This window comes from Arachis hypogaea, chromosome 11 (assembly GCF_003086295.3).
Source record: "Arachis hypogaea cultivar Tifrunner chromosome 11, arahy.Tifrunner.gnm2.J5K5, whole genome shotgun sequence".
Taxonomy (NCBI): domain Eukaryota; kingdom Viridiplantae; phylum Streptophyta; class Magnoliopsida; order Fabales; family Fabaceae; genus Arachis; species Arachis hypogaea.
The window spans coordinates 50,908,847-50,933,019 of record NC_092046.1 but is presented as its reverse complement, the minus strand read 5'-3'; the positions used below and the strand labels follow the sequence as shown (position 1 = coordinate 50,933,019).

Sequence of the window (24,173 nt, the reverse complement as noted above, 5' to 3'; positions counted from 1 at the left end):
ATCAAAGGTGATTGTGTACACTGACCATGCTGCTCTTAAGTATCTACTCACAAAGCAGGATTCAAAACCCAGGCTCATCAGATGGGTATTGCTTCTGCAAGAGTTTGATATAGAAATAAGAGACAGAAAAGGGACAGAGAACCAAGTAGCTGATCATCTGTCCCGGATAGAGCCAGTGGAAGGGACGTCCCTCCCCTTCCTTGAGATCTCTGAGACGTTCCCTGATGAGCATCTATTTGCCATTCAGGAAGCACCATGGTTTGCCGATATTGCAAACTATAAAGCTGCAAGGTTCATACCCAAGGAGTACAATAGAATACAAAAAAAGAAACTAATTACTGATGCAAAGTACTACTTGTGGGATGAGCCCTATCTCTTTAAGAGATGTGCAGACGGAATTATCCGTAGGTGTGTCCCCAGAGAGGAAGCACAGAGAATCCTATGGCATTGCCATGGATCTCAATATGGAGGCCATTTCGGAGGTGAGCGAACAGCCACCAAGGTCCTCCAATGTGGCTTCTATTGGCCCACACTCTATAAAGATTCCCGAGAGTTTGTACGTAATTGTGACAGTTGCCAAAGAGCTGGTAATCTGCCTCATGGTTACGCCATGCCTCAACAAGGAATCTTGGAAATAGAGTTGTTTGATGTATGGGGAATTGACTTCATGGGACCTTTCCCACCATCATACTCAAACACTTATATTCTGGTGGCAGTTGACTATGTATCAAAATGGGTTGAGGCTATTGCCACACCCACCAATGATACTAAAACAGTGCTGAAGTTCCTCCAGAAACATATCTTTAGCAGGTTTGGTGTCCCTAGAGTGTTAATCAGTGATGGGGGCACTCACTTCTGCAATAAACAGCTTTACTCTGCCATGGTTCGGTATGGAATTCGCCACAAAGTGGCCACTCCATATCATCCACAAACTAACGGGCAAGCTGAAGTCTCTAACAGAGAATTAAAGAGAATCCTAGAACGGACAGTAAATACCCGTAGAAAGGATTGGGCAAGGAGCTTGGATGATGCTCTGTGGGCTTACAGAACAGCATTCAAGACCCCTATAGGGACCTCTCCATACCAACTCGTGTATGGTAAGGCATGCCACTTGCCCGTGGAACTGGAACATAAGGCCTACTGGGCAACCAGATTCCTAAACTTAGATGCCAAATTAGCAGGAGAAAAACGATTGCTCCAGCTAAATGAGCTAGAGGAATTCAGATTCACAGCTTTCGAAAATGCCAAGCTTTATAAAGAAAAATAAAAAAAATGGCACGACAGAAAGCTGTCATCTAGAATCTTTGAACCAGGACAGAAGGTCCTGTTGTTTAACTCTAGACTCAGGCTATTCCCCGGGAAACTGAAATCCCGGTGGAGGGGACCATACGTGATTACAAGTGTGTCACCATATGGTTACGTGGAGCTTCAAGATATTGATTCTGATAAGAAGTTCATTGTCAATGGACAAAGAATCAAGCATTATCTTGAAGGCAACATTGAGCAAGAATGCTCAAGGCTGAAGCTAGATTAAAAGCTCAGCAAGGTCCAGCTAAAGACAATAAAGAAGCGCTTTCTAGGAGGCAACCCAGCCATGGGGCATTAATCCTCTAAGCATTTTGCCCTATTTTTCTTTTTTATTTGTTTATATAAAGTTTACTGACACTAAGGTAAAGGATCAATTGCATAAGTTTACAGGGTTACAGAAGGAATTTGCACACAAAACAGAGATTGGAAGCTCAATGGCAAGAAAACGCCAGTAAAGGGGCATTTTGGGCGTTCAGCGCCCAAAATGGGCATCCACTGGGCGCTGAACGCCAGTAATGGCAGCAATTGGGCGTTCAACGCCAGAAATGGCCACCCACTGGGCGTTGAACGCCAGGAATGGCAGCAACTGGGAGCTGAACGCCCAGGAGATCAGCATTTGGGCGCTGAACGCCCAAAACAGGCAGTGTTTGGGCGTTCAAACGCCAGGAAGACAGGGAGGAGCCAAATCCAGTAATCCCACACGTATTTCCATTTTAATTTCAAATTTTATGCTTCAATGCATGATTTTTACATGAACATATCAAGAACCCTGATTTCTAAAATCCTTAATTTCTAAAAATCCATCTTTCCAAATTCAATCTAACTCTTTTCAAAATCTTTTCTGAAAACAAATCTATCTTTTTCACTCAAAAATCTTTTCAACTAATCCATATCTTTCTCAAATATCCATACTATCTTTTTCAAAATTCAGAGTTATCTTTTTCAAAAATCTATCATATCTTTTCAAATTAAACTCTATCTTCTATCTTATCTTTTTCAACTCAATCTTTTTATCTTATCTCTTCCAATTTTTCGAAAACCCACCCCCCACCCCTTTAAATTGGGTTCGGCCTCCCCCCTCCTTCATCAACAAGTGCTACTCAATCTCCTTCTATCCCTCTCCTTTCTTTTCTTTTGCTTGAGGACAAGCAAACCTCTAAGTTTGGTGTGTTTATCCGAGATCACTACTAAGATTATGGCTCTCAAAGGAAAACAATCCACTCCAAGAGGCAAGAAAGAGAGCGTTCCAAAATCACTTTGGAATCAAGGGAAGTTCTTATCTAAAGAACGTTCAGACCATTATCTTAAAGTAATGGGTCTGAGATCAGTGATCCCGGAAGTGAGATTCGATCTGAAAGAAGATGAATATCCGGAGATCCAGGAGCAAATTCGAACCAGGAACTGGGAAGTCTTAGCTAATCCTGAAACGAAAGTAGGAAGGAACATGGTCCAGGAGTTCTATGCTAATATGTGGCAGACTGACAAGCAAAGATTATCTGGAACAGCCTGCTACGAATTTCGGACCATGGTCAGGGGAAAGATTGTCCATACCACCCCTGACAAGATCAGAGAGATATTAAAGCTACCTCAGCTAAAGGATGATCCAGACTCCTTCAACAGGAGGATGATGAGAGTAGACATTGGCCTGGATAAGATTCTAGAGGACATATGTATCCCTGGAGCCAGGTGGACCACCAACACAAAGGGCGTCCCAAATCAACTCAAGAGAGAGGATCTCAAACCAGTTGCCAGAGGATGGCTGGACTTCATTGGGCATTCTCTGTTGCCTACTAGCAACCGTTCTGAAGTCACAGTTAAAAGAGCAGTGATGATTCATTGCATCATGATGGGAAAGGAAGTGGAGGTTCATCAGCTGATTTCAACTGAGCTCTATAAGATTGCTAACAAAAATTCAAAAGAGGCCAGGTTGGCTTATCCAAGCGTGATTTCTCTGCTCTGCAAGGACGCTGGAGTCAAGATGGGAATAACTGAATATATCCTAATTGAAAAGTCAATCACCAAAGCATCAATGGAGAGACAACAAGCACAGGAGGATCTTATCAAGAAGAGAGCACAGGAATTCCTCCCAGAGATTCCTCAAGCAGAATATTGGGAATATCTTGAGACGTCTGTCACCAAGATACAGGAAGCTATGGAGCAAATAATAAAACAACAGAAGGAACACAGTCAAATGCTGACCCATATGTTTAAAGAACAAGAGGAGCATGGACGTGACTTAAGGGAACTGAAGCGCCAAAAGTCTTCTGTAATACCAAGCCTCCCAAGGATCAGAGGAACCCCCATACCCCCAGAATAAAGGTTGTTAATTTCCAATTTCTGCCTTAACTCTGTGACAGTGTCCTTATAAAAAGTCTACCTTAGAAGTCATATAATAGTAATTAGTATCTATTTGATTTTATCTCCAATTAAGCTATAGTTTATTTTTCTCATCATCATTAAACATGAATAAAATAGTAGATCTTTTGAATAAGAAGCAATAAAATTTCGAGTTTAATAAAAGAAATTCTAATTGGTTAAATGTGGTGGCAATGCTTTCTTTCTTCTGAATGAATGCTTGAACACTGCATATATCTTTTGAATTTGTTGTTTAAGACTGTTAAATATGTTGGCTCTTGAAAGAATGATGAACATGAGACATGTTATTGATAATCTGAAAATCATAAAAATGATTCTTGAAGCAAGAAAAAGCAGCAAAGAACAAAGCTTGCAGAAAAAAAAAAAAGCAAGCAGAAAAAGCCAAAAGCTCTTAAAACCAAAAGGCAAGGGCAAATAAAAAGGATCCCAAGGCTTTGAGCATCAGTGGATAGGAGGGCCTAAAGGAATAAAATCCTGGTCTAAGCGGCTAAACCAAGCTGTCCCTAACCATGTGCTTGTGGCGTGCAGGTGTCAAGTGAAAACTTGAGACTGAGCGGTTAAAGTCAAGGTCCAAAGCAAAAAGAAGAGTGTGCTTAAGAACTCTGGACACCTCTAATTGGGGACTTTAGCAAAGCTGAGTCACAATCTGAAAAGGTTCACCCAGTTATGTGTCTGTGGCATTTATGTATCCGGTAGTAATATTGGAAAACAAAGTGCTTAGGGCCACGGCCAAGACTCATAAAGAAGCTGTGTTCAAGAATCATCACACTGAACTAAGAGAATCAATAACACTATCTGAATTCTGAGTTCCTATAGATGCCAATCACTCTGAGCTTCAATGGATAAAGTGAGATGCCAAAACTGTTCAGAAGCAAAAAGCTACTAGTCCCGCTCATCTAATTAGGATCTGAGCTTCAATCAAAAACTCTGAGATATTATTGCTTCTCAACCTATTAGTCTTCTATTTTATTTGTCTAGTTGCTTGAGGACAAGCAACAGTTTAAGTTTGGTGTTGTGATGAGCGGATATTTTATACGCTTTTTGGGGATAATTTCATATAGTTTAGAGTATGTTTTAGTTAGTTTTTAGTCTATTTCTAGTAGTTTTTAGGAAAAATTCATATTTCTGGACTTTACTATGAGTTGTGTGTTTTTCTGTAATTTCAGGTATTTTTCTGGCTGAAATTGAAGGAGCTGAGCAAAAATCTGATTCAGGCTGAAAAAGGACTGCTGATGTTGTTGGATTCTGACCTCCCTGCACTCAAAGTGGATTTTCTGGAGCTACAGAACTCGAAATGGCGTGCTTCCAATTGCGTTGGAAAGTAGACATCCAGGGATTTCCAGCAATGTATAATAGTCCATACTTTGCACAAGAATAGTCGACGTAAACTGGCATTCAACGCCAGTCCTCTGCCCAATTCTGGCGTCCAGTGCCAGAAAAGGATCAAAAACTGGAGTTGAACGCCCAAACTGACACAAAAACTGGCGTTCAACTCCACAAATGGCCTCTGCACGTGAATTACTTAAAGTCTCAGCCTCAGCACACACCAAGTGGGCCCCAGCACACCAAGTGGGCCCCAGAAGTGGATCTCTGCATCATCCATCATAGTCCACTCATATTTTGTAACCCTAGGCTACTGGTTTAGTATTTAAACAACTTTTAGAGACTTATTTTGCATCTCATGACATTTCAGATTTAAACTTTGTATTCTCTGACGGCATGAGTCTCTAAACCCCATTGTTGGGGGTGAGGAGCTCTGCTGTGTCTCGATGAATTAATGCAAGTATTTCTGTTTTCCATTCAAACACGCTTGTTTCTATCTAAGATGTTCATTCGCGATTAACTGTGATGAAGGTGATGATCTGTGACATTCATCACCTTCCTCAAACCATGAACGTGTGCCTGACAACCACCTCCGTTCTATATACGATTGAATGAGTATCTCTTAGATTCTTTAATCAGAATCTCCGTGGTATAAGCTAGAACTGATGGCAGCATTCATGAGAATCCGGAAAGTCTAAACCTTGTCTGTGGTATTCCGAGTAGGATTCAAGGATTGAATGACTGTGACGAGCTTCAAACTCCTGAAGGCTGGGCGTTAGTGACAGATGCAAAAGGATAGTAAATCCTATTCCAACCGGATCGAGAACCAACCGGTGATTAGCCGTGCTGTGACAGAGCACGTGAGCGTAGTTTTCACTGGAAGGATGGAGGGTAGCCATTGACAACGGTGATCCACCAACACATAGCTTGCCATAGGGGGACGTGCGTGCGTGAACAAGAAGACAGAGGAAAGCAGAGATTCAGAAGACAAAGCATCTCCAAAACTCCAACATATTCTCCATTACTGCACAACAAGTAACTTTTAATTTATGCTCTACTGGTTACTCACAATTCAATTGATAAACATAATTGACTTCCTGACTAAGATTTACAAGATAACCATAGATTGCTTCAAACCAAAAATCTTCGTGGGATTCGACCCTTACTCACGTAAGGTATTACTTGGACGACCCAGTGCACTTGCTGGTCATGTGTGCGAAATTGTAAGAGAGTAACAATTTTGTGCACCAATAGGCTCTTGAGCAGGTAAGCCATGAAACTTGGGCATTAAGTTGATTAGTGCAGTCTTCAGTTCAAAATCTGCAGCCAGAGTTGGATGATGCACTTGATACGGCTGCATTGTAAAATTTGGGGCTCCAGCTTCCTGGAGAGTAATCCTCCTAGGTTTTGCCATGTTATCTGCACGTGAATCAACTGAATCAGTAGTAAAGGAGCTTGTTTCACTCTCGGATGGCGGTTCAGATTCGCCCTCAGATGAGACTGGTGAATCGATAACAATCACTTCACCACCCTCAGAGGCTAACCGACGTTGAGCTCGCCTAATACATGAAATAGTTCTTTCAATTTCAGGATCAAACGTGACTAAGCTCGGATCAGGCAGTGAACGCGTCATTCAAGGAAAGAAACATATAACTCATGGTAAAAATAAAATAAAATATGCAAATAAAATAAAAATATGCACACTAATTAATAATTTAGCACACAATTGTAAATCCCTGGCAACGGCGCCAAAAACTGGTGCGTGGCAGAAGTTAGACCAATTAAGAGATTTTTAATAAGAGAACAGCGTTGCAAGTATAGCTCTTAACCAGCTAAAATCTGCCTCACCAATTTAAAAAGGGTGTCACAAAATTTAGAATAAAAATACTGGGAGTATGAATCCCAGGTCGTCTCCCAACGAGTTGTAGGAATGGGTGCTATTTTATTAAGTAGGAATTTTTCGAGAGTTTTGAGAGTTGAATAATGAGCAATTAAATAATTGTAAATTTAAGCAATAAAAATAAACTAAGAATAATTATTGATATTATAAATAAAAAGCCTTGACTGGGGAAATGATTAATTGGAAGTTCTATCTTTGTTGGAATCTCTTAAGTGCAGTATTAAAAAGGTTGTTGTTTTCACTTAGTTAACCCTTACTAAATAAAGGAAATTCAAGTGATTAAGCTAACCCTTATTCGCAAATCCTAGTCCTCTCCCTTAGGAAGGTCTAGGGTTAGTAAATATAGAACTAGCCAACAACGTCCAGATTAATCAACACTTAAGCCTTCCAACTCAAGTGTCTCCTTTTAAACAACCCCCATGTCAAGTATTGGATCTACTCCATTGACATGGATATAATACTCAGAAAAATATAAGAAGACATAATAAATTAATTAAAATAAAATAGAGACTGAATTAATTAAAAATAAAAGTAATCCTCTTTATCAACAATCCATGAATGTAATCCAATTAGAACTCTAAATAAAATAAATAAGGATATGGAAGAATAAGGGACAAAGTAAACAAACTAGAATGATGTCTTCAACGGAGGTAATGACTTCTTCAATATCTAAAAGCATAAGCTAATTAACTATGAATGTAAAGAGAACCTAGAGGGGAAGTAATCCTCTCTAAATTCAGATCTAAAAACCTAAAAACTATCCTAATGAGAATATGTGAATGTGTATTAATGTGTATCTAATCTGTTGTTGAGTCTCTGCGTGTTTCCTAGCTTTATTCTGTGTTTCTGGGCTGAAAACTGGGTCAAAACGCGGCCCGAAATCACCCCAGCATTTTCTGTTAATTATGCAGATCGCGCAGGTCACGCGTACGCGTCGTCCACGCATTCGCGTCATTCAGCGATTTCCTTGTCACGCGTACGCGTCGTCCACGCGTTCGCGTCATTCGTGCAGACTCCAATCCACGCATTTGCATCAGGCACCCGTTCGCGTGACTGCGATTTTCTCAATTCCGTGCGCTCGCGTAAGCCATGCGCGCACGTCAGTGTTCGCGGGTCATCTCCTTAGTTTCTTGTGTTCCTTCCATTTTTTTCAAGCTTCCTCTCTATTCTCTATGCCATTCCTGCCCTATAAAGCCTGAAACACTTAACACACGGATCACGGCATCGAATGGTATAAAGGAGAATTAAAATATACTAATTAAAGATTTCTAGGAAGCAAGTTTTCAACCATAAACAATACTTGGAAGGAAAATGTAAAATCATGCGATTAGTATGAATAAGTGGGTGAAGACTTGATGAAACCACTCAATTAAACACAAGATAAACCATAAAATAGTGGTTTATCAGTCTCTAATCCACGGACCGAGTCCGGAGGATTAGAACCTTTGTGGTATAGGCTAGAACTAATTCGCAACATTCTTGAGATCCGAAAAGTCTAAACCTTGTCTGTGGTATTCTGAGTAGGATCTAGGAAGGGATGACTGTGACGAGCTTTAAACTCGCGAATGTTGGGCGCAGTGACAGTGTGCAAAAGGATAGAGATATCCTATTTCGACGCTAGTGAGAATCGACAGATGATTAGCCATGCGGTAGCTGTACTTGGTATTTTTCATCCGGGACGAGAAATCCGATAGTTGATTAGCCGTGCAGAAACCGTACCTGGTATTTTTTATCCGAGAGGATCATACAGCTTGCCATGGAAGGGAGCACGCATGATTGGAAGAAGACAATGGGAAAGCAGACGTTCAGAAGCAACAAAGCATCTCCAAACGCTTATCTGAAACTCCCACCAATGAATTACATAAGTATCTTATTTTATTTTATGTTTTATTTATCTTTTACTTATAAAAACTCATAACCATTTGAATTTTCGCCTGACTAAGATTTACAAGATGACCATAGCTTGCTTCAAGCCGACAATCTCCGTGGGATTGACCCTTACTCACGTAAGGTATTACTTGGACGACCCAGTGCCCTTGCTTGTTAGTTGTGCGGACTTGTGAAAAGTGTGATCATAATTTCGTGCCCCAAATACCTAAGACCAGATTTATCAAATGATGATTTTATTTTTAAGATGATGCTGTGAATTTTGCAAGTGATTTTTTCAAAAGTTGCATCATTTTTGTTACATACCCTAAACCTGATTTTCCAAACAACGGTCTTTGATTAGCAAGTAATTTGTCCAAGTTGCTTGAACTATGTACAAATTTTGCTAAATCATTATTCAACCTTTTTATCATTTCATTTAATCTTTTATTTTTCGCAACAAGTTCTTGAGAAGGATTAAAAATGTGCTTTCCATTGAACTTTTCAATTTCAAATTTCAATCATTTATTTTCTTCAATGAAATCAAAAGCACATTTGGTCTTTTTTACATTTTCGTTCAAAAACTCATTTTCAGCATTCAAAACTTCATTTTCAGATTTACATTTGTTGTATTTATTCAGCAATGTTTCAGAAATGTGAGTGAGATCATCAATAGTCACATGCAAATCATCAAGAGATAAGTTATAGTAATTTACCTCTTCTTGTTGATATTCATCAGTCATGAAACAAATTTGTGCTCTATCTTCGAAGTCTTCTTCCTCATCTGAGTCAATCTTGAGATCCTCCCAACAAGCCATAAGTCCTTTCCTTTTTGGTTCCTTTGAGTTTCATCATCCTTCTAAGTTTCCTAGCAAAACATACAAAGCTGTAATCTTATAAACAGTCATTGGATTCATCATCCAATGATTCAGTGCAAGATTTAAGAGCCATTTCTTTCTTTTTTTTTGTATCATCATTTTTTTTATTTCATATGCTAGTAACTTTTCTCTCAACTCATTACAGGTCATTTGACTTTTCCATCTCTTGTCAAGCTTCTCAAGATTTTTTTCACTAGCATAAGTTCGGAATGAGTAATCCCCATAGCATCCAAGCTATTAATGATGATAAAGAATCTCTCGAACATGTCATCAATTGATTCTCCTTCTTTCATAGAGAACATCTCATATTCTTTGCTCAGCATGTCACTTCTGGTTTCTTTTGTGTGGTGCCCTCATGTGTGACTTGGAGCTTATCCCATATTTCCTCTGCTATTTTGCATCTTGAAACCTTCAGGTATTCCTTAAAGCTGGTTGCACAGTTCAGCATGTTGACAACCTTGACATTTAGTTTCACATCCTTTTCCTTTTTCTTTCATCTTCATTCCCTTCTGTTCAATAGTTGTAATTTTTCCATTGAAGAATGGAGGTCTGTTGTTGGACTGTCTTTCTGTTAGAGTATAAGCCACTGTGTTGAAATCCATGTTGTCTGCCATCAGGATCTTTCTTCCAAGCTGTGAAGCTTGATCTCTTTGAGACCAAGCTCTGATACCAATTGATGGTAATCAGTGGCTAAGAAAATGGGGTTGAATCTTAGCCCCTTTTTTGCAGAATATTAATTTCTGAAACTTCATGAGATATTTCTATTTTTGTCTCATGCCGAGTTGAGAGACAATTTAGTTTTTATCTCCAGATCACCAGAAACTGAGAAAGGAGAAGGGAAGAAGAAGTAACACCAGATATATCCTAGTTTAGCTACTTGGTGCAATGTAGCCTACATCTAGAAGGGGAACCTTCCAAGGTTGAAACCAGTTCAACCAAGCAACTTCTTCCCCAACCAAAAATAGCAGCAGTTTGGACAAAGAGAAGAGAGAGGGAAAGCCGAAAACCAACATGCATGTACCTCTCTCAACTCTTTTCATCAAGCTCCTTCCATCTGAGCCCTTGATCTTGTCTTTAGCTCCGAGAAAGGATTCAGACCCTTGATGATCCTCTGACCTAGGACAGCTTCTTGCCTTCCATTTTTTCTTCTTCCTACTTGAGACTTTAGAAGCTATCTTCTTTCTTTGATGAACAAAAATGGAAAAGAACTTTTTCAACTTAGATTTGCTTCTTCACCGAGGCAGATTATTTCTTTTCTTAGCAAATAAGATCTTGAAGCCTTTCTTCAAATCATGCCTTCCATGGCAAGAATCTTGCTTTTGTTTTCTTTAGATCTTCACCTCTTAAAAAGATCTTCAATAACCTTTTCTACTTCATAGCCTTTTTCTTCATATGCTTCTGATAACTTCTTCTATTTGCTTCTATCTTCTTCTGATGGATGTGACTAAAAGTAAGAGTGAGGAAAGAGAAGACTAATGAGCGGATTTTTGCTAGTAAAAAATTCACAAATAAATTCTTGTTGCAAGTATAGTTTCTAAACCAACAAACAATCCTTTCATGCAAAAATTTGGTTGTCACAAGTAACAAACCCCTATAAAAATAATAACCGAAGTATTCAAACCTCGGGTCGTCTCTCAAGGAATTGCAGGAAAGTGTACTTATAATTGGTTATGAGATTATATCTTTTTGGGGTTTTGAATAAGGAACAAGAAAAGTAAATTGCAAGAATTAAACTAATAGCTAATAAAGCTCTTGGCAAGGTATGAGAATTAGAAGTCCTATCCTAGTTATCCTTATCAATTGTGACATCAATTGTCCATTGCTCCCACTTAGTAAACCTCTAACTATGAAGGAAAGTCAAGTGGATGAATCAATTTGATTCCTCAAGTCCTAGTCAACTCCTAAGGAAAGACTAGCTTTAGAGGGATCCAAATTAACTAGCAACTTTCAATTATCAATCAGCAAAGGAGTTTGATAATTTAAGAGTCTCCAATTACTCAACCATAGCCAAGAGGAGGAAAATCTACTCTAAAATCTAGCCAAGCATTTTGTCAAACACTTAGAAGGCATAACATAAAAACATAGAAATTAATAAGAGACAATAAAACCTAAGCAACCAATTGCAAGGAATCAATAACAACAAATGAGAAAAGAAGTAATAAACATGAAATCCCTCAAATTGCATTAAATAAAAAATCAAATCTAACATGAGAATTCATAAACTAAAGTGGCAACATAAAATAATCAATAAGGAAAATAGATAAATTAGAATGCTAAGACAAATAAAAATAGAAAAGAAACTAAATCAAACTAAGATAGAAATTTGAAATTGAGAAGAATTAAAGCTAAAAACCCTAAAACCTAGAGAGAGGAGAGAGCCTCTCTCTCTATAGAAAACTACATCTAAAACCTAAAATTATGTGAATGAAAGTTGTATGAATGATTGAATGTGATTCCCCCACTCTGCAGCCTCTAATATGTGTTTTTCGGGCTTGAAACTAGGCCAAAAATAGCCCAAAAATTGCCCCCAGCGATTTCTGATACGTCCAGCACGTGGCTCTGTCACGCGTACGCGTCGCCCACGCGTACGTGTCGATGAACTTTTGCAAGGTCACGCGTATGCGTTCCCCACGCATGCGCGTTGCCTAACTGCATGGCAAATTGCATATCATTTTGAAGCCTCGGATGTTAGCTTTCCAATGCAACTAGAACCGCCTCATTTAGACCTCTGTAGCTCAAGTTATGATCGATTTAGTATGAAGAGGTCAGGCTTGACAGCTTAGCAATTCCTTCAATTTCTTGTATTCCTTCCACTTTTGCATGCTTCCTTTCCATCCTCTAAGCCATTCCTATCCTATAAATCCTGAAATTACTTAACACACATATCAAAGCATCGAATGGTAATAAGAGAGGATTAAAGTTAGCAAATTTAAGGCCAAAGAAGCATGTTTTCAATCATAGCACAAAATTAGGAAGGAAAATGTAAAACATGCGAATTCAATGAATAAGTGTGAGAATAGTGGATAAAATCCACTCAATTTAGCACAAGATAAACCATAAAATAGTGGTTTATCAATCTCCCCACACTTAAACATTAGCATGTCCTCATGCTAAGCTCAAGAGAAGCTATAAAGGAGTGAAGAGGAATGGTAAAACTTATGAAATGCAACCTATCTATATGAATGCAACCAAATGCAAAAATACTTCTACCTACTTGGTTAAAAGTAAACAAATTCTCCAAGTTAAACATAAATCAGATTCCACTAATTCAAATCATACAATAAAAGACAAGTAAACTTATAGGAAGATAGCTTATGAAAGCAGGGAACATAGAATCTAGCATTGAACCCTCACTGGAAGTGTATATGCACTCTAATTGCTCAAGTGTCTAGGGTCAATCCACTCTACTCTTCTCTAGTCATGCTCTCTAAAACTTTGTTCTACATCTAACCAATCAACAAATATTTAATGTACAAATGCAAACATCATGGGGGCTTTTTAAGGTTGTAATGGGGCTAAAGTAAGGGTGAGGATACATGTATGGCCAAGTGAGTTATACTTTGAACCTTTTACTAACTTAAATTCTCACCTAACACACACACATACTCTATATAAATCCAAAATCATGCCTAGCTACCCAAAATCTCACTTTTGTATATTTCACATACTCATGCATCAATTTTTTAATTCCATCACATGTGCATTGATTTTTTTATTGAACTTAGAATTGGGGTGATTATCCCCTATTCATTTATTTCTTTTCTTTTCTCTTTTTTTTCTCTATTTTTTTCATAAATGAAAACATAATATATCACTGCATATGGTTTTTTTGATTTCTCATGAGTAAGCACCCAAATTCATAATATTTTTGTCAATAAAACACAACACATTCTCATTATCCCAAGTTCCCAATTCCCCACACTTAGTTGACACACAATCTCTATCTTAAGCTAACCAAAGATTCAAATGGGGTAATTAATTGTTTTTCTGATTAAGGCTAGTGATGTGGTAAAATATAGAACGAATGGGGATTAAAAGGCTCAAAGTGGCAAACAAAGGTAAATAAAATGGTAGGCTATTTGGGGTAAGTAAGCTAATAACAAATGATGGCCTCAATCATATGTATGAGTGAATATACACTAAACAATGGATATATAAAATGGAACAAATCATAGATTTCAATCATAGAGAAGAAAACACACAAGAATAAAACTTATGGTTAAATAATGTAACCATATAATTAAGCTCAAAATCTCACAGGTTGTGTGTTCTTAGCTCAAAAACCATGTTCCAAATTAAAATCTTCAAACAAAGTTTAACACAAATTTTTAATTTAAATTAGTGAAATACTATAAAAAGGGTTTTAAAAAGGAACTTATCACTCCAACCAAGTAGTGGTAAAATATGCACAAAATCAATCAAACATGCAAATGCAACAATGAACTACAAAGAAAATTAAACATTGGTGTTGAAAAGAAGGTAACTAACCCACGAAAGTCGGTATCGATCTCCCCACACTTAAAGATTGCACCGTCCTCGGTGCATGCTAAGATGTGCAAGTGGACGGGTGGCTCCAACTGACGCTTTTTCCAATGAATGTACGTAGGAACTTGTTTGTCACCCCATGTAAAAGTTTTCCGTTTTCCTTCTTGATGGCCATCCTGAAATAAGAGAAAAGGGAAGAAAAGTAACCCAAAAATAAAGATAGAAAACAAATAAAATATGGTTGGGTTAATGCCAAATAATGAGGGTCTCAATTACATGGTAGCTACAACAGGCAAGTGAGAAGATAGTAGAAGTAGATGGCATATCAATAGTGAAAGAATTGCAACAATGGGGGAGAGAGAGTGGGTAATGAAAGATAGTGTAAGTGCATAGCAATGCAAATGGAATAGAAGTATCATAAAAGATTAGCATTGATTTATGAATAATAATACCCAATAATATAAAACAAGTCACTAACCACCAAAATAATGCAAGAAAAGATGCAACAGTTGAATAAGGACATTTAATACCAATGGAAAAATAATAGACTTAGAAAAGAAAATAAAAACATGAACAAAATTAAAATGCAAGGAAGAAAAGTATGCAAATGCAGTAAGTAAAAGAAATTGAAAGAGAATATGGATGAGAATGTAAAGAAATGAAGATGAAGAAAGTAAGAAAGGAGAGAAGAAAGAAGCAAGAAAGTAAAAACAGGGCGTGACGCGCACGCATGCATCACGCGTAAGCGTGAAAACTGAATTGGCCATGCGACGCGTAAGCGTCGCCCACGCGTACACGTGGGTGGCCAAACATGCACACTGACGCATGAGCGTCGGTCACGCATACGCGTGACCACTTGCACGATTCTAGCACCAGGGCAGCCCAACTCTCTATTCAATTACACCTTTTACGCCGATTTGGGTGTCCATGCGTACGCGTCGCTGACGCTTACGCGTGGATGCTAAAAATCGCAGTTGATGCGTACGCGTGGGGTTGCTTGTGTGTATGGCACCCCTCCCACGTCATTCCAGCATAACTCTCTGTTTAATTTTAATGGTTGTGCATACCCCCATATGCCGCGTGCGCGTCATTGACGCTTACGCGTCGTACACCTTCTTTTTTTTTAAATTAATAACACCAGAAATTAATAAACAACAAAACCATAGATTAACGAAATAAACATAATGAAAATAATAATTTAACTTATTACTAATATAAACAAAAAGGGAAATAAGAAAGAAATTACCATGGTGGGGTGTCTCCCACCTAGCACTTTTAGTTAAAGTCCTTAAGTTGGACATTTGGTGAGCTCCTTGTCATGGTGGCTTGTGTTTGAACTCATCTTGAAACTTCCACCAATGCTTGGACTTCCAATGAGCTTCGACATCTCTAGATAAATTCACCAAGCCTTGATAAAGTTCTCCACAAGCTTTGAGCTCCCAAAGTCGATCCTCTTATAAGCCCGGATCCCAAATCTTGTTTCTACACCCGTCTGTAAGTTGATCATCATGATTCTATCCGGGAGGTTTAGCCTTGGAATTCTCGTGTAAGCACCCATACATCCTCCTGGACCCATTCACTTTGGTTCTATACCAACCATTGTTATCAAACCTTGAGCGTGCAACCATCATGAAGCTAGAGTGATGTTTCCAACCACTACACAATTCTCCCCTACTCTTCATTCCGCAAAGAGCTCTAAGTTGACCATCCGTTTCAAGCAACCCATACTCAAGTGAAATTAGAAAGCCTAGAGATAAGAGATTTACCCACTTGAATGGTGTAAAGGATGATGGTGACTTAGGAAGGGGGACCTCCCCACACTTTGACAAAGCAAGGTCCACTCCCTTGTGCTCCTCTTTGATGATCTCCACCTCTTGACAAGCTTTTTCAACATTAACCTCGTATTCAAGTTCAATGGGAGTGGATTCAATTGTGGATAGAAATTCATTGATTCTTGAATCCATATCTTGATTAAACTCCTCCAAGTTTTCAACCATGACATGCCTTAGAGGTTGTACACCCTCCTCAACATCAAATTCAAATGTCTTGGAAGGAGGCTCTATGACTTGAGTTTCCCATGGAGGTTCTGCATCTCCTAAGTCCTCAACCACTTCCTCTTCTTCAATAATTTCGGCGTTCTCCACTTGCTCTAGTACAAAATACAGCTATTCCTTGATGACTTCCACCTCTTGATAACTTTCTTCAAGGGTCTCTCGTACCTCTACCTTTCGGGCCTCCTCTTGCTTCTCTTGAAATATGTATGCATGAACCTGATCCATTACGTCCCTAAGACGATCCCTTCTCTCTTGTTCCATGTCAATAGCATAATTGGGATCATGTTGCTCTTAGATTGATGGATATGGGTGAAAATTAAGTGCACCAGAGCTTGAGGACTAAGTATTGGGGGTAAAGGATGGATCCATATGGAATATAAGAGCTTGGAGAGTAGAAGTGAGACCGGTGAAAGTAGAGATGAGTGTGGTTTGAAGCTCCTGTTGCCCTTGACGAATAACACTAAAGGTATCATCTATGGGAGCTTAGGGTGGATAGGAGGATTCATTTGTTGGGAGAAAGGGCTCATAATGGGAAGGTGGTTCTTCTTGGTAAGGATATAGAGATGGTGAATGTTGAGGTGGTGGTTCTTGGGGGTAATTGTGTTGGAATTGGGGTGGGTCTATGTATGGTTCATATGGTTTATATGGTGGTTGGTTAGGTGGATATGGACTGGGGTCATATGGAGGCAAATGGTGGAAAAGGGGCTTGTCAGTATGGTAGTTCAAAGCTATGTTGAGGAGGGGGTTCATAGGCATATGGTGGGGCTTGTTGGTAACTACAAGGGGGTTGATGAGCGGATAATTTATACGCTTTTTGTCACTGTTTTTAGTATATTTTTAGTAGAATCTAGTTACTTTTAGGGATGTTTTCATTAGTTTTTATGTTAAATTCACATTTCTGGACTTCACTATGAGTTTGTGTGTTTTTCTGTGATTTCAGGTATTTTCTGGCTGAAATTGAAGGATTTGAGCAAAAATCAGATTCAGAGGTTGAAGAAGGACTGCTGATGCTGTTGGATTATGACCTCCCTGCACTCAAAGTAGATTTTCTGGAGTTACAGAACTCAAAATGGCGCGCTTCCAATTGCGTTGGAAAGTAGACATCCAGGGCTTTCCAGAAATATATAATAGTTCATACTTTGGCCGAGTTTAGATGATGTAAAAGGGCGTTGAACGCCAGTTCTACGCTGCTGTCTGGAGTTAAACGCCAGAAACACGTCACAAGCCAGAGTTGAACGCCAGAAATACGTTACAAACTGGCGTTCAACTCCAAGATTGACCTCTACACGTGTAACATTCAAGCTCAGCCCAAGCACACACCAAGTGGACCCCGGAAGTGGATTTATGCATCAATTACTTACTTCTGTAAACCCTAGTAACTAGTTTAGTATAAATAGGACTTTTTACTATTGTATTAATCATCTTCGGATCATCTTTGATCAATTTTATGCTATCTTAGACTTTCATGGGGGCTGGCCATTCGGCCATGCCTGAACCATTATCACTTATGTATCTTCATACGGTAGAGTTTCTGCACTCCATAGATTAAGGTGTGGAGCTCTGCTGTTCTTCAAAGATTAATGTAAAGTACTACTATTTTTCTATTCAATTCAACTTATTCCGCTTTTAAGATATTCATTTGCACTTCAACCTGAATATGATGAACGTGACAATCATCATCATTCCCCCACGAACGCGTGCCTAACAACCACTTCTGTTCCACCTTAGATTGAATGAGTATCTCTTGGATCTCTTAATCAGAATCTTCGTGGTATAAGCTAGATTGATGGCGGCATTCATGAGAGTCCGGAAAGTTTAAACCTTGTCTGTGGTATTCCGAGTAGGACTCTGGGATTGAATGACTGCGACGAACTTCAAACTCGTGAGTGCTGGGCGTAGCGACAAATGCAAAAGGAGGGTGAATCCTATTCCAGTACGATCGAGAACCTCAGATGATTAGCCGTGCTGTGACAGAGCATTTGGACCATTTTCACAAGAGGATGGGATGCAGCCATTGACAAGGGTGATGCCTCCAGATGATTAGCCATGTAGTGACAGTGCATCGGACCATTTTCCAGAGAGGATAAAAAGTAACCATTGACAACGGTGATGTCCTTACATAAAGCCAGCCATGGAAAGGAGTAGGATTGATTGGATGAAGACAGCAGGAAAGCAGAGGTTCAGAGGAACGAAAGCATCTCTATACGCTTATCTGAAATTCTAACCAATGAATTACATAAGTATTTCTATCCTTATTTTCTTTCTATTTATTATTAATATTCGAAAACTCCATAACTATTTGATATCCGCCTGACTGAGATTTACAAGGTGACCATAGCTATCTTCAAGCCGACAATCTCCGTGGGATCGACCCTTACTCACGTAAGGTTTATTACTTGGACGACCCAGTGCACTTGCTGGTTAGTTGTATCGAAGTTGTGAATGAAAAACGATTTATTAAGACGTGCGTACAGAGTTTCTGGCGCCGTTGCCTGAGATCACAATTTCGTGCACCAAGTTTTTGGCACCGTTGCCGGGGATTGTTCGAGTTTGGACAACTGACGCTTCATCTTGTTGCTCAGATTAGGTAATTTTCTTTTTGTTTTATTTTCAAAAATTTTTCAAAAACCTTTCAAAAATTTCTCATCTGTTTTCGAAAAAAAAAATTTTTAAATAAATGTTTTCAAAAATATATTTTTCTTCATAATTTTTAAGAATGAATTCTAGTGTTTCATGATGATTTGTTGAATCCTGGCTGGCTGTAAGCCATGTCTAATCTTTTGGACTGGGGTTTCAACTTATCATCACAAGAGCTTGTTGATTCTCACACACTTAGTTGCTCTATACATGGAAAGTATAAATATCTTATAAAGCTTGACTGGCTATTAAGCCATGTCTGACCCTCAGATTGGAGCTTTAGACTAAGATTGCAAGATTTCTGGAATTCATATTAAAAATTTTGGAATCCTTATTTTTCTTTTCCAAATTAATTTTCAAAAAAAACCAAAAAAAATTAGAAAATCATAAAAATAAAAAAATACTTTGTGTTTCTTGTTTGAGTCTTGAGTCAGATTTTAAGTTTGGTGTCAATTGCATGTTCATCTTGCATTTTTCGAAAAATTCATGCATTCATAGTGTTCTTCATAATCTTCAAGTTGTTCTTGGTAAGTCTTCTTGTTTGATCTTGATGTTTTCATGTTTTGTGTCCTTTCTTGTTTTTCATATGCATTCTTGCATTCATAGTGTCTATACATGAAAAATTTTTAAGTTCGGTGTCTTGCATGTTTTCTTTGCATTAAAAATTTTTCAAAAATAAGTTCTTGATGTTCATCTTGACATTCAAAGTGTTCTTGGTGTTCATCTTGACATTCATAGCATTCTTCCATGCATTCATTGTTTTGATCCAAAATTTTCATGCATTGAGTCTTTTTCATGTTTTTCCCTCTCATCATTAAAAATTCAAAAATAAAAAAAAAATATCTTTCCCTTTTTCACTCATAAATTTCGAAAATTTGAGTTGACTTTTTCAAAACTTTTTAAAATCTAGTTGTTTTTATGAGTCAAATCAAATTTTCAATTTAAAAATCTTATCTTTTTCAAAATCTTTTTCAAAAATCAAATCTTTTTCATTTTTCTTATTTATTTTCGAAAATTTTAAAAATATTTTTCAAAAATCTTTTTCTTATCTTTATCTCCTAATTTTCGAAAATAACATCATCAATTAATGTTTTGATTCAAAAATTTCAAGTTTGTTACTTGCTTGTTAAGAAAGATTCAAACTTTGAGTTCTAGAATCATATCTTGTGATTTCTTGTGAATCAAGTCATTAATTGTGATTTTAAAAATCAAATATTTTTCAAAACTAATTTCAATCATATCTTTTCAAAAATATCTTCTTATCTTATCTTTTTTCAAAATTTGATTTTAAAATATATTTTCTAACTTCTTATCTTCTTATCTTTTCAAAAATTGATTTTCAAAATTTGTTTCAACTAACTAACTAACTTTTTGTTTGTTTCTTATCTTTTTCAAAACTACCTAACTAACTCTCTCTCTCTCTCTAATTTTCAAAAATATCTTCCATCTTTTTCAAAATTTCTTTTTAATTAACTAATTAATTTAATTGTTGATTTTAATTCTCGAAAATTACTAACCTTTTTCAAAAAAACTATTTTCGAAAATCACTAACTCTTTTTCAAAAATTATTTTCGAAAATTCTCTCTCTTTCATCTCCTTCTATTCATCTACTAACACTTCATCTCACCAAAAATCCGAACCCTCTCTCTCTGTGTTCGAATTTTTTCTTCTTCTTTTCTTCTACTCACACAGGGACCTCTATACTGTGGTAAAAAGGACCCCTATTATTATTATTTTTCTGTCCCTCTTTTTCATGTGAGCAGGAGCAAAGACAAGAACATTCTTGTAGAAGCAGATCCAGAACCTGAAAGGACTCTGAAGAGGAAACTAAGAGAAGCTAAATTACAACAATCCAGCAAGCACCTTTTAGAAATTTTCGAACAAGAAGAGGAGATGGCAGCCGAAAATAATAATAATGCAAGGAGGATGCTTGGTGACTTTACTGCACCTAATTCCAATTTACATGGAAGAAGCATCTCCATTCCTGCCATTGGAGCAAACAATTTTGAGCTGAAACCTCAATTAGTTTCTCTGATGCAGCAGAACTGCAAGTTTCATGGACTTCCATCTGAAGATCCTTTTCAGTTCTTAACTGAATTCTTGCAGATTTGTGATACTGTTAAGACTAATAGAGTAGATCCTGAAGTCTACAGGCTCATGCTTTTCCCTTTTGCTGTGAGAGACAGAGCTAGAATATGGTTGGACTCTCAACCTAAGGATAGCCTGAACTCTTGGGATAAGCTGGTCAAGGCTTTCTTAGCCAAGTTCTTTCCTCCTCAAAAGCTGAGCAAGCTTAGAGTAGATGTTCAGACCTTCAGACAGAAAGAAGGTGAATCCCTCTATGAAGCTTGGGAGAGATACAAAGAACTGACCAAAAAGTGTCCTTCTGACATGCTTTCAGAATGGACCATCCTGGACATATTCTATGATGGTCTGTCTGAATTAGCTAAAATGTCATTGGATACCTCTGCAGGTGGATCCATTCACTTAAAGAAAACGCCTGCAGAAGCTCAAGAACTCATTGACATGGTTGCTAATAACCAGTTCATGTACACTTCTGAGAGGAATCCTGTGAGTAATGGGACGCCTATGAAGAAGGGAGTTCTTGAAATTGATACTCTGAATGCCATATTGGCTCAGAATAAAATATTGACTCAGCAAGTCAATATGATTTCTCAGAGTCTGAATGGAATGCAAGCTGCATCCAACAGTACTCAAGAGGCATCTTCTGAAGAAGAAGCTTATGATCCTGAAAACCCTGCAATAGCAGAGGTGAATTACATGGGTGAACCTTATGGAAACACCTATAATCCCTCATGGAGAAATCACCCAAATCTCTCATGGAAGGATCAACAAAAGCCTCAACAAGGCTTTAATAATGGTGAAAGAAATAGGTTTAACAATAGTAAACCTTTTCCATCATCCACTCAGTAACAGACAGAGAACTCTAAACAAAATACCTCTAATTTTGCAAACTTAGTCTCTGATCTATCTAAGGCCACTGTAAGTTTCATGAATAAAACAAGGTCCTCCATTAGAAATTTGGAGGCACAAGTGGGCCAGCTGAGTAAAAGGATCACTGAAATCCCTCCTAGTACTCTCCCAAGCAATACTGAAGAAAATCTAAAAGGAGAGTGCAAGGCCATTGACATAGTCAACACGGCCGAACCTGGAGAGGAAGGGGAGGACGTAAATCCCAGTGAGGAGGACCTCCTGGGATGTCCAGTGATCAATAAGGAGTTTCCCTTTGAGGAACTAAAGGAATCTGAGACTCATCTAGAGACCATAGAGATTCCATTGAACCTCCTTATGCCCTTCATGAGCTCTGACGAGTATTCATCTTCTGAAGAGAATGAGGATGTTACTGAAGAGTAAGTTACCAAGTACCTTGGTGCAATCATGAAGCTAAATGCCAAATTATTTGGTATTGAGACTTGGGAAGATGAACCTCCCTTGTTCACCAATGAACTAAGTGATCTGGATCAACTGACATTGCCTCAGAAGAAACAGGATCCTGGAAAGTTCGTAATACCTTGTACCATAGGCAACATGATCTTTGAAAAGGCTCTGTGTGACCTTGGTTCAGGGATAAACCTCATGCCCTTCTCTGTAATAGAGAAACTTGGAATCTTTGGGGTGCAAACTACTAAAATCTCATTAGAGATGGCAGACAATTCAAGAAAACAGGCTTATGGACAAGTAGAGGACGTGTTAGTAAAGGTTGAAGGCCTTTACATCCCTGCTGATTTCATAATCCTTGATACTGGGAAGGTTGAGAATGAATCCATCATCCTTGGAAGACCTTTCCTAGCCACAGCAAGAGTTGTGATTGATGTTGACAGAGGTGAATTAGTCCTTTAATTGAATGAGGACTTCCTTGTGTTTACAACTCAAGGTTACCCTTCTGTAAACATGGAAAAGAGGCACAGTAAGCTTCTCTCAAAACAGAGTCAACCAGAGCCCCCACAGTCAAACTCTAAGTTTGGTGTTGAACTCCCATATCCAAACTCTAAGTTTGGTGTTGGGAAGTCTCAATAATGCTCTAAACATCTATGAGGCTCCATGAGAACCCACTGTCAAGCTATTGACATTAAAGAAGTGCTTGTTGGGAGGCAACCCAATTTTTATTTATCTAATTTTATTTTTCTTGTTCTTTCATGTTTTATTAGGTTCATGATCATGTGGAGTCACTAAATAAATATAAAAATTGAAAACGGAATCAAAAATAGCAGAAGAAAAATCATACCCTAGAGGAAGACCTTACTGGCGTTTAAACGCCAGTAAGAAGCATCTGGCTGGCGTTCAATGCCAGAACAGAGCATGGTTCTGGCGCTGAACGCCCAAAATGGGCAGCATCTGGGTGTTTGAATGCCAGAATTGCACCCTGGAGAAGAGCTGGCGCTGAACGCCCAGAACAAGCATGGTTCTGGCGTTCAACGCCAGAAATAGGCAACAAATGGGCGTTCAACGCCCAGAACAAGCACCAATCTGGCGTTGAACGCCCAGAGTTGTGTGCAAGGGCATTTTACATGCCTAATGGGTACAAGGTTGTAAATCCTTGAACACCTCAGGATCTGTGGACCCCACAGGATCACCTCAGGATCTGTGGATCCCACAGGATCCCCACCTACCTCCACTCACTTCTTCTCACCCCTCTTTCACACAGTCCCATAAACATTCTTCCCCAAAACTCTTCACCAATCACCTCAATCTCTCTTCCCTATAACCACTTCACCAGTCACATCCATCCACTCTTCCCCATAAACCTACCTCATAAACCCCACCTACCTTCAAAATTCAAAATCAATTTCCCACCCTTATGGCCGAACCTTACCCCCCTCCCTTCCCTATATAAAGCCCTCCATTCTTCTTTATTTTCACACAACACAACCCTCTCTTCCCCTACTTGGCCGAATACACCCCTCCCCCCTCTCCTCCATATTTTCTTCTTCTTCTTCATCTATTCTTTCTTCTCTTGCTCGAGGGCAAGCAATATTCTAAGTTTGGTGTGGTAAAAACATAAGCTTTTTGTTTTTCTATTACCATTGATGGCACCCAAGACCGGGGAATCCTCTAGAAAAGGGAAAGGGAAGACAAAAGCTTCCACCTCCGAGTCATGGGAGATGGAAAGATTCATCTCCAAAGCTCATCAAGACCACTTCTATGATGTTGTGGTCAAGAAGAAGGTGATCCCCGAGGTCCCTTTCAAGCTCAAGAAGAATGAGTATCCGAAGATCTGACATGAAATCCAAAGAAGAGGTTGGGAAGTTCTAACAAACCCCATCCAACAAGTCGGCATCCTAATGGTTCAAGAGTTCTATGCCAATGCATGGATCACTAGGAACC

General features: G+C 38.6%; 1 non-coding gene across 1 annotated transcript; it reads right to left on the bottom strand.

The window, feature by feature from the left end:
- Positions 1 to 21,116: 21,116 nt before the first annotated feature.
- LOC112725950 (small nucleolar RNA R71) lies at positions 21,117 to 21,224 on the bottom strand. Its single transcript, XR_003165027.1, has one exon. It is a non-coding gene; the product is annotated as a small nucleolar RNA R71 (small nucleolar RNA).
- Between the last annotated feature and the right edge of the window lie 2,949 nt (positions 21,225 to 24,173).